The sequence below is a fragment of the Canis lupus genome, chromosome 38 (genome assembly GCF_003254725.2).
Source record: "Canis lupus dingo isolate Sandy chromosome 38, ASM325472v2, whole genome shotgun sequence".
NCBI lineage: Eukaryota > Metazoa > Chordata > Mammalia > Carnivora > Canidae > Canis > Canis lupus.
In genome coordinates this window covers 4,500,605-4,512,531 of record NC_064280.1, presented here as the reverse complement: position 1 = coordinate 4,512,531, position 11,927 = coordinate 4,500,605, and positions in this window count along the sequence as shown.

The window sequence follows — 11,927 nt, the reverse complement described above, 5'->3', positions numbered from 1 at the left end:
TTGTTGACTGTTTTTGTTATTGCTGTTGTCCTATTGTGAGAAATGCAACATATATGTTAAGGTTGAAGAAGAAAATACAAAGATTTCAGCACAGTAACTGACACTAGATATCAATAAATGATAACAGGGTCTGGTCAAGTGCACTCAAGACCTGTAGGTAAATAATAAAAATATCCACATCTGGACAGAAAAATTGTCCACATCCACATCTGGATGAACAAATTAGAAAAGGTACCCTTCCTCCATGCTGAGCTAGCCTTGAGTTAATGTAATCAGTTCAGCAAAGGGAGCTAACTTTCCCCATTATGCTTCTATTTGGTGTCTGTTTGAGGCACAAAAACTTTACAACCATTTGGAGTTATCTTTTAAAGTTTTTATTTAAATTTGAAGTAGTTAACATATATTGTTATATTAGTTTCAGGTGTACAATATTAGAATTATTTTTGAGTGTCTGTAAGAACATTTGAGGTAGGCTTGAGCATGAGAACGGTTATTTGTAAAAGTAAGCTTTCTGAAAAAAATGATACAGCGTCTCAGGGACGGTGCGAATGATGAGGGAAGACACTTAAGAAATAGATCAAATTGTCCAAGGAGATGATACAAAAAAGATATGACACTATACTAACATCCAAGCTACTAATAGTCTAGTGCTCAATGTAGCTTATAAGAGAACATGTTTGATGATTTAGGCAGAAATCAAACTACAAATGGAATGCACAAGAATCATTGGGAAGCTTGATAAAAATAGATTTTCTCCACACAAAAGATCTTGTTATAGAAAGCATGTCATGTGCCACATGAATCTGTACATTTTACAAATATATCAGCTATTTCTGAAGCTGGTGATTCTGAAACCACACTTTGAAAAAAAAATCTTTATAAAATTCTTTACTCTGATTCTACTTTTCACTATGAAGCCATATGTTCAATGAAGTAAATGATTTGTCTAATATTTACTGTGTTTGCTACAATTTAAAGAAGATACCAGAGATCACAACAAATCATGATTTTATATCTCAAGGAAATGTACATAACAGGACAGTCAGACAATTATAAAAATTATAAGTATGTGATATACACAGAAATAAAACATAGGCACAAATCAGTGAAGTAATTTGTACGAGGAGTGATTTAACTTTGCTTGAAATGGAAGGATAGTCAGCAAAAATTTCCCAAAGAAAAAGAAACTAGAGAAGTGTTAAATGATAGAAATAAGAATCTGCTATTTAAGCAACAGGAGAAAAAGATTGGGGCAACAGAAAGGATTTAGGGAGGAAATGGTTATATGAAATGCGTAGTATGTTCAGAGAACCAAATGCAATCCAGTCCTGCTTGTATTGCAACCAGCAGGAGAATAATGTGGACTACAGAAAAAAAAACTAAAGGAACAAATTTTCTTTGTTTTTAAAGGTTATTTTAAGTAGTCTCTATACCCAGTGTGAGGCTAGAACTCACAATCCAAGATCAGTAATTGCATGCTTTACCAAATGAGCCAGCCAGACACCCCAGGAACAGATTTTCTAAATGTAATTTGATTCCTTGAGAATACAGTGTCACACTGAAGAGATACTAGTAGCACCTTTGCCATAAATGGATTTCTCATAACCAAGAGAAAAGTGTGTTTTCCTATATTCTTCGCTATTATATTGGTTGCATGGTATCAAACACAGTAATCTGACTTACATCATATATGTCTCTTGTCACATATATCATCTTCAGCATATACTTTTGTAAGCCATGTCTTAATTTCCTTATTTGTAAAATAGAGGAAGGTAATAGTTTAAACTTTATAGAACTACGATAAGGATTAATTGGGGAAAAAAATCATGAAATATGATTGGCATCATGGCTACCATCTAGTAAATACACCCTGATCATTGGTGTTTGTGATTGTGTATAGGTGATTGAAACCTGATACCAAATGTATAGACTCAGAATTTTGGAGCTCTGAAAGTTCAACATCATCTATTTTGGAAACAAATTATATCAATTTTCCACAGTCTCTCACAGAAAGTAAAAGCAGAAGGGATACTTCCTAACTCATTCTATATAACCTACAGTATCCTAATTTAAAAAGACAAACCAAAATAAATAAATAAATAAATAAATAAATAAATAAATAAATAAATAAGTAAATAAATAAATGTTAAAAAAAATAAAAAGACAAACCATTATAAAAAAGGAAAGTTATAGACCAATATCTATTATGACATAGATGTACAACAAAATATTAGCAAATCAAATTCAAAAATGTATGAAAAACATATGTCATGACCAAGTGGAATTTATTCCATTATGCAAGTCTGGTTCAACATCCAAAAGGTAATTAATATAATCATCACATCAACAGGTTGAAGAAAAAAAATTATGATTGTAACAATAGGTGCAGAAAATGCATTTGACCTATTGGTTATAAAAACTCTCAGCAAAATAGGAATAGAAAGAAACTTCCTGAACTGGATAAAGGACAGACATCAATACAAATCTACAAATATTTGTATATTTGTATACTTAATGGTAAGAAACTACATATTTCCTTAGCAACACCAGAAACAAGGACATTCTCTTTTTCTATTCTTATTCAACACAGAAGCAAAGGCAATTCAAGAGAGAAAGGACAGTCTTCTTAACAAATGGTGCTGAAACAACCGGCATCCAGAGACGTTATACCCTTTACAAAAATTAACTAAAAGTGAATAACAGACCATAAAATAAAATGTAAATTTATAAAACTTCTAGAAGATAACATAGGAGAAAATTGGCGCCCTTGGTTTTTGTGATGACTCTTAGGTACAACACTTGGAAACGGTATTAATGGGAAAAAATGTACAAGTTAGACTCATTAAAATTAAAAACTCCTGCTCCCTAGAAGACACTATAAAAAGAATAAAAAACAAGCCAAACACTTGGATAAAATCTTTGTAAAACAGATAATTGATAAAATACTAGTATCCTAAATAAACAAAGAAATATTAACGCGAAACAATAAGAAAACAACCCAATTATAAAATGGGCAAATGATTGAACAGACACCTCATCAAAGACTACACACACACAAAATTTTTAAGTCTTTTGGAAAATTATCCCATTTACTATTATTATGAAATGACCTTCTTTAATCTGGATATTTTCTTTGCTTTAAGGTCTCTTTTTCTGAAATTAATATAGCTAATCCAGTTTCCTTTGATTAGGTTTGAATAGTATCTTTTTCTCCATCCATTTACTTTTAATGTACTTGTGCCTTTATTTATTTTTTTAATAAATTTATTTTTATTGGTGTTCAACTTACCAACATACAGAATAACACCCAGTACTCATCCTGTCAAGTGCCCCTTCAGTGCCTGTCACCCATTCACCCCCACCCCCGCCCTCCTCCCCTTCCACCACCCCTAGTTCATTTCCCAGAGTTAGGAGTCTTCATGTTCTGTCTCCCTTTCTGATCTTTCCCACACATTTCCTCTCCCTTCCCTTCTAATCCCTTTCACAATTATTTATATTCCCCAAATGAATGAGAACATACACTGTCCTTCTCCGATTGACTTGCTTCACTCAGCATAATACCCTCCAGTTCCATCCACGTTGAAGCAAATGGTGGGTATTTGTCGTTTCTAATGACTAATATTCCATTGTATACATAAACCACATCGTCTTTATCCATTCATCTTTCGATGGACACCGAGGCTCCTTCCACAGTTTGGCTATTGTGGACATTGCTGCTAGAAACATCGGGGTGCAGGTGTCCCGGCATTTCATTACATCTGAAACTCTGGGGTCAATCCCCAACAGTGCAATTGCTGGGTCTAGGGCAGGTCTATCTTTAACTCTTCGAGGAACCTCCACACAGTTTTCCAGAGTGGCTGCACCAGTTCACATTCCCACCAACAGTGTAACAGGGTTCCCTTTTCTCCGCATCCTCTCCAACATTTGTGGTTTCCTGTCTTGTTAATTTTCCCCATTCTCACTGATGTGAGGTGGGATCTCATTGTGGTTTTGATTTGTATTTCCCTGATGGCCAGTGATGCAGAGCATTTTCTCATGTGCGTGTTGGCCATGTCTATGTCTTCCTCTGTGAGATTTCTCTTCATGTCTTTTGCCCATTTCATGATTGGATTGTTTGTTTCTTTGCTGTTGAGTTTAATAAGTTCTTTATAGATCTTGGAAACTAGCCCTTTATCTGATATGTCATTTGCAAATATCTTCTCCCATTCTGTAGGTTGTCTTTGAGTTTTGTTGACTGTATCCTTTGCTGTGCAAAAGCTTCTTATCTCGATGAAGTCCCAATAGTTCATTTTCGCTTTTGTTTCTTTTGCCTTCGTGGATGTATCTTGCACGAAGTCACTGTGGCCGAGTTCAAAAAGGGTGTTGCCTGTGTTTTCCTCTAGGATTTTGATGGAATCTTGTCTCACATTTAGATCTTTCATCCATTTTGAGTTTATCCTTGTGTATGGTAAAAGAGAGTGGTCTAGTTTCATTCTTCTGCATGTGGATGTCCAATTTTCCCAGCATCATTTATTGAAGAGATTGTCTTTCTTCCAATGGATAGTCTTTCCTCCTTTATCGAATATTAGTTGACCATAAAGTTCAGGGTCCACTTCTGGGTTCTCTATTCTGTTCCACTGATCTATGTGTCTGCTTTTGTGCCAGTACCACACTGTCTTGATGACCACAGCTTGGTAGGACAACCTGAAATCTGGCATTGTGATGCCCCCAGATATGGTTTTCTTTTTTAAAATTCCTCTGGCTATTCAGGGTCTTTTCTGATTCCACACAAATCTTAAAATAATTTGTTCTAACTCTCTGAAGAAAGCCCATGGTATTTTGATAGGGATTGCATTAAACGTGTACATTGCCCTGGGTAACATTGACATTTTCACAATATTAATTCTGCCAATCCATGAGCATGGAATATTTTTCCATCTCTTTGTGTCTTCCTCAATTTCTTTCAGAAGTGTTCTGTAGTTTTTAGGGTATAGATCTTTTACCTCTTTGGTTAGGTTTATTCCTAGGTGTCTTATGCTTTTGGGTGCAATTGTAAATGGGATTGACTCCTTAATTTCTCTTTCTTCAGTCTCATTGTTAGTGTATAGAAATGCCATTGATTTCTGGGCATTGATTTTGTATCCTGCTATGCTACCAAATTGCTGTATGAGTTCTAGCAATCTTGGGGTGGAGGCTTTTGGGTTTTCTAGGTAGAGTATCACGTCATTGGCGAAGAGGGAGAGTTTGACTTCTTCTTTGCCAATTTGAATGCCTTTAATGTCTTTTTGTTGTCTGATTGCTGAGGCGAGGACTTCCAGTACTATGTTGAACAGCAGTGGTGAGAGTGGACATCCCTGTCTTGTTCCTGATCTTAGGGGAAAGGCTCCCAGTGCTTCCCCACTGAGAATGATATTTGCTCTGGGCTTTTCGTAGATGGCTTTTAAGATGTTGAGGAATGTTCCCTCTATCCCTACACTCTGAAGAGTTTTGATCAGGAATGGATGCTGTATTTTGTCAAATGCTTTCTCTGCATCTAATGAGAGGATCATATGGTTCTTCGTTTTTCTCTTGCTGATATGATGAATCACATTGATTGTTTTACGAGTGTTGAACCAGCCTTGTGTCCAGGGATAAATCCTACCTGGTCATGGTGAATAATTTTCTTAATGTACTGTTGGATCCTATTGGCTAGTATCTTGTTGAGAATTTTTGCATCCATGTTCATCAGGGATATTGGTCTGTAATTCTCCTTTTTGGTGGGGTCTTTGTCTGGTTTTGGAATTAAGGTGATGCTGGCCTCATAGAACGAATTTGGAAGTACTCCGTCTCTTTCTATCTTTCCAAACAGCTTTAGTAGAATAGGTATGATTTCTTCTTTAAACGTTTGATAGAATTCCCCTGGGAAACCACCTGGCCCTGGACTCTTGTGTCTTGGGAGGTTTTTGATGACTGCTTCAATATCCTCCCTGGTTATTGGCCTCTTCAGGTTTTCTATATCCTCCTGTTCCAGTTTTGGTAGTTTGTGGCTTTCCAGGAATGCGTCCATTTCTTCTAGATTGCCTAATTTATTGGCGTATAGCTGTTCATAATATGTTTTTAAAATTGTTTGTATTTCCTTGGTGTTGGTAGTCTCTCCTTTCTCATTCATGATTATATTAATTTGAGTCTTCTCTCTCTTCTTTTTAATAAGGCTGGCTAATGGTTTATCTATCTTATTAATTCTTTCAAAGAACCAACTCCTGGTTCTGTTGATCTGTTCCACAGTTCTTCTGGTCTCGATTTCGTTGAGTTCTGCTCGAATCTTAATTAACTCTCTTCTTCTCCTGGGTGTAGGATCTATTTGCTGTTTTTTCTCTAGCTCCTTTATGTGTAAGGTTAGCTTTTGTATTTGAGTTCTTTCCAGTTTTTGAATGGATGCTTGTATTGCGATGTATTTCCCCCTTAGGACTGCTTTTGCTGCATCCCAAAGATTTTGAACGGTTGTATCTTCATTCTCATTAGTTTCCATGAATCTTTTTAATTCTTCCTAATTTCCTGGTTGACCCTTTCATCTTTTAGCAGGATGGTCCTTAACTTCCACGTGTTTGAGGTCCTTCCAAACTTCTTGTTGTGATTTAGTTCTAATTTCTAGGCATTATGGTCTGAGAATATGCAGGGGACGATCCCAATCTTTTGGTATCGGTTCAGACCCGATTTGTGATCCAGTATGTGGTCTATTCTAGAGAAAGTTCCATGTGCACTTGAGAAGAATGTGTATTCAGTTGAGTTTGGATGTAAAGGTCTGTAGATATCTGTGAAATCCATCTGGTCTAGTGTATCATTTAAAGCTCTTGTTTCTTTGGAGATGTTGTGCTTACAGACCTATCGAGTATAGAAAGAGCTAGACTGAAGTCACCAAATATAAGTGTATTATTATCTAAGTATTTCTTCACTTTGGTTAATAACTGATTTATATATTTGGCAGCTCCCACATTCGGGGCATATATATTGAGGATTGTTAAGTCCTCTTGTTGGATAGATCCTTTAAGTATGATATAGTGTCCCTCTTCATCTCTCACTACAGTCTTCGGGGTAAATTTTAGTTTATCTGATATAAGGATGGCTACCCCTGCTTTCTTTTGAGGACCATTCGAATGGTAAATGGTTCTCCAACCTTTTATTTTCAGGCTGTAGGTGTCCTTCTGTCTAAAATGAGTCTCTTGTAGACAGCAAATAGATGGGTCCTGCTTTTTTATCCAGTCTGAAACCCTGCACCTTTTGATGGGGTCATTAAGCCCGTTCACATTCAGAGTTACTATTGAGAGATATGAGTTTAGTGTCATCATGATATCTATTCAGTCCTTGTTTTTGTGGATTGTTCCACTGAACTTCTTCTTAAAGGGGAATTTTAAGAGTCCCCCTTAAAATTTCTTGCAGAGCTGGTTTGGAGGTCACATATTCTTTCAGTTGCTGCCTGTCTTGGAAGCTCTTTATCTCTCCTTCCATTTTGAATGAGAGCCTTGCTGGATAAAGTATTCTTGGTTGCATGTTCTTCTCATTTAGGACCATGAATATATCCTTCCAGCCCTTTCTGGCCTGCCAGGTCTCTGTGGAGAGGTCTGCTGTTACCCTAATACTCCTCCCCATAAAAGTCAGGGATTTCTTGTCTCTTGCTGCTTTAAGGATCTTCTTGCTTTAAGGATCTTCCCTTTATGTTTGGAATTTGCAAGCTTCACTATTAAATGTCGAGGTGTTGAACGGTTCTTATTGATTTTAGGGGGGATCTCTCTATTTCCTGGATCTGAATGCCTGTTTCCCTTCCCAGATTAGGAAAGTTTTCAGCTAGGATTTGTTCAAATACATATTCTGTCTGGCCCTCTGTCCCTTTCGGCGCCCTCGGGAACCCCAATTAAACGTCATTTTTTCTTCCTCAGGCTGTGGTTTATTTCCCTTAATCTATCTTCATGGTCTTTTAACTGTTTGTCTCTTTTTCCCTCAGTTTCCCTCTTTGCCATCAACTTGTCTTCTATGTCACTCACTCGTTCTTCCACCTCGCTAACCCTCGTCGTTAGGACTTCTAGTTTGGATTGCATCTCATTCAATTGATTTTTAATTTCTGCCTGATTAGCTCTAAATTCTGCAGTCATGAAGTCTCTTGAGTCCTTTATGCTTTTTTCTAGAGCCACCAGTAGCTGTATAATAGTGCTTCTGAATTGGCTTTCTGACATTGAATTGTAATCCAGATTTTGTAACTCTGTGGGAGAGAGGACTGTTTCTGATTCTTTCTTTTGAGGTGAGTTTTCCTTCTAGTCATTTTGCTCAGTGCAGAGTGGCCAAAAACAAGTTGTATTGGGAAAAGGAGAAAATGAGAGGAGAGAAAGAAGGAAAGAAAAGAGAAAAAGAAAAAAGAAAAAAAGGAAGAAAAAAGGAAAAAAGAGAAGAAAAAGAGAAAAAGAAAGAAAGGAAAAAAAGGGTGGGGGAAAGCAAACAGAAAAAAAAAAAAAAAAAACCCACAGGGGAGTATCTTCTGATTCTGTGTACTTTAAGTCCCTTGGCTTCCCCTGGAACTTGTCCGTCTAGCTGGTCTTCCGGGGGAGGGGCCTGTTGTGCTGATTTTCAGGTGTTAGCACTTGGGGGAGCTGCTGTGCCCCTGCCTGGTGCAGGGCTCAGTGGGGGTTGTTTACCCCGCGAGGCCCCAGGAGGAACAACTGCAGTGGCGGGGCCAGCTCTGCAGCCCTGGAGTCAGCTCCTGCAGTAGCTCCAGAGCTCTCCGTCTGCAGGGCCTGGAGGCTCCGGGGCGGGGCCGCTGATCTGCTCAGCTCAGGGCAGGAGCGTTTGCTGTCCTGGGCCCTCCCGGCCTCTGCCTGTCCCGGGGGTGGCCGGATCCTGGGCTGTGTCCCGGCGCCCTGTGCTCCAGAGCCTGAGCTATTGGATTCGCGCTCCCGCCCCGCAGCCCCTTCCGTGGAGCCGCCCCCGAGCCCCCAGAGCTGCTCCCGCCCCGCAGCCCCCTCCGCGGAGCCGCCCCCGAGCCCCCCCGCCCCCAGCTGCTCCGGGTCCCGCCGTGCGCTCTGCAGCCCTTAGGGAGCTCGGCGCACTCTCCCGGGGCGCAGGTGTCTGTTAGTGTCCCCGAAGCCCGAGGGCATCCCCGCCCTCCTGGGTCCTGCTCCAACTCCCCGCGAGCCCCTTTCCCCCGGGAAGGTCGGTGCAGCTCCTGCTCCTCCTGGACGGGGCTCTCCTGTCCTGGGGACCCTCGCCCCGGCCTCAGCCCGGGTCCTCGCGGGGCCCCTCCCCCTTGGAGGCCTTTTGTTCCTTTATTTCTTTTTCCCCGTCTTCCTACCTTGATAGAAGCGCGAACTCTTCTCACTGTAGCATTCCAGCTGGTCTCTCTTTAAATCTCATGCCGAATTCGTAGATTTTCAGGATGATTTGAAGGTTATCTAGGTAATTTGGTGGGGACAGGTGACTTGGGGACCCTACTTTTCTGCCGTCTTGCCCCTCCTACTTGTGTCTTTATATTAAACATGAAGTTTTTGTAAATAGCACAGTTGGATCATGTGTTTTTTGTTTGTTTTTATCTACTATGGTAGTCCTTTTTTTTTTTTTTAATTGGTGTATTTAGACCACTGATATTTAAAGTGTTGTTTTTATATAGTTGGAATAATATCTACCATATTTTTTTAATGTTTTCTATCATTCTTCTTTATTGTTCTGTCTTCCACTATTTTTATGCGTTCTTTGGTTTTAATCAAGCATTTATGTAAGTAAAAATTATACTACTATACTCAAAGTCTGGTGATTTAAATTTTAATTGTATCTAAAAAATACTTTCACAGAAATATCTGTCATAGTGTTTAACTGTACAACTGGGTACCGTAGGCTAGTCAAATTGCCACAACATTAACCATCATACCTAAATTAGATATTTTAAAATATTTTTCCTGCTTGGTATTCTCTCAGCTTTCTGGATCTATGGTTTGCTGCTTTTTTAGAAAGATTTTATTTATTTATTCATGAGAGACACAGAGAAAGAGGGGCAGAGACATAGGCAGAGGGAGAAGTGGGATCCCTGCAGGGAACTTGATGTGGGACTCAGTCCAAGACCCTAGGATCATGATGTGAGCCAAAGGCAGATGCTCAACCACTGAGCCCAGGTGTCCCTGGTTTGCTGCTTATACTAATTTTGTAAGTTTTCATTCAATTTTCTTCTATTTCTTCCTTTTTCTTCTCCACCTAGGAGGCTCATTACATATATCTTATGTCCTTTTTAAGTGTCCCACATCTTTTGAATATTTTATTTCATCTTATTGTTTATTTATTTTCATTTAGATTTTCAAAATTTTTATTGAAATTTCTTCAAGTTCACTTATTCTTTCCCTGGCTATGTCCTATCTAATGATGAGTCCATTAAAGACATATTTCATTTATGTTATGTATTTCAAAATAGCTACTTTCCCTTCACCCTGCTGGAAAGTGGAAACTTAGGGTATTTTTCTCAGATCTACATTGTCAGAGTCTGGTAGGGCTCCTGGAGGTACAACTAACAAAAGTGTATAAATGTGTGTAAATGTGGTGGTGGGCAAAGACTGGCCTCTTTCAGGAATTTTTAACTTTTAAATTTGTCCATCCTTGCCATCAACAATTTCATCAAATAAAGTTTAAGTTTTCCTATCTTGGTGCTAATTCCTGCAAAGGTTTTTTTTCTTGGGCTTATCCTTCAATAAGCTGTGATTTTCTGCATCCAACTGTCTGTCTCACCAATTTTAGGGCAATAGTTTGCCCTGTAACCTAAATTTTCTACTGAATCTAATAAAAATATTTGATTTTTCGTTTGTTCAGCCTTTTTTTTTTTTCCTGTGATGATGAGGAGTGATGGCTTCCAAGCTCCTTATATTCCACACTGGAAGTAGAAGTCTTTCAACTTTATTTTAAAAGAAATCAAAACAAGACCTAACAAACAAATCAACAAACAAGAAATTTCTTTGGCTGTTTATTTACTCCAAACACCGTATTTTCTACATGTATTCCCTCCTATCACCAAGCATCCTCAGCCTGTCATCTGCTTCCATATGGCCTCAAACTTCATCCAAGTGTTAAACTGCTCTCACTAATGTCATACTTTCCCAATTGTGAAACCTAACGGAAACTATTTCTTAGGTCTTACATTAAGTAATGTTTCTATACAGTTTACAAATATGAACTATCTTCTTAAAGTGCACTTCTCTTGATTTCAGAATATAATTTATTTTTCTTTTTCTCTGGTTATTTCTCTTGATCACTTTTATTGAGTCTTGATTTTAGTTTGCTTTTTCTCTCTAATTTGTCACCAGTCCTGAGGACTTTAAGACTTTTTCTCTTTTTATTTTGTACATTTTCTGTAGGTAACCTTAACACTTCCTAAAAACTTATACTAAAACAGCCTTTCCCAAGTCACATATCAATTCCTCCACATTTTCCTTTTTTTTTTTTTTTTTTTACCTAAGAGAATGACATCCTTAGTCATCAATTGCCCTGGTTGAGAATCTTAAATTCATTCAATCTCTTTTAGGGTATATATATTTTATATTCACATATCATAAAAATTGTTATAATGAATAATATATGCAGGAATTCTTTAACATATCTAATTCAAGTTTTTGATCATTAAATTCACATGAGTACTTAAGATGCTCTAAATAATGTACATCCATAGAAACAAATTTAATTTCTTCCCTATATTTATTGTTATGTAATAATTGTTAATAATTTACTTAAATGCTAGCATACAGATGCAAAGGATAGAACAAAAATAGATTCGAAGAAAAATAATAGCAGAACTACATAAACAAAGCTTTTAATGTTAATCCAAATCTCTATTATAATAAAAAAAAATCATGCAAATGTTCCTCTTGATATAGACTTAGAGAAGAAAAGCCCAATTTTGGCTTGGCAGGTATAATTCAAATATTAAAATCCAGTCTTTATTCTTCTGT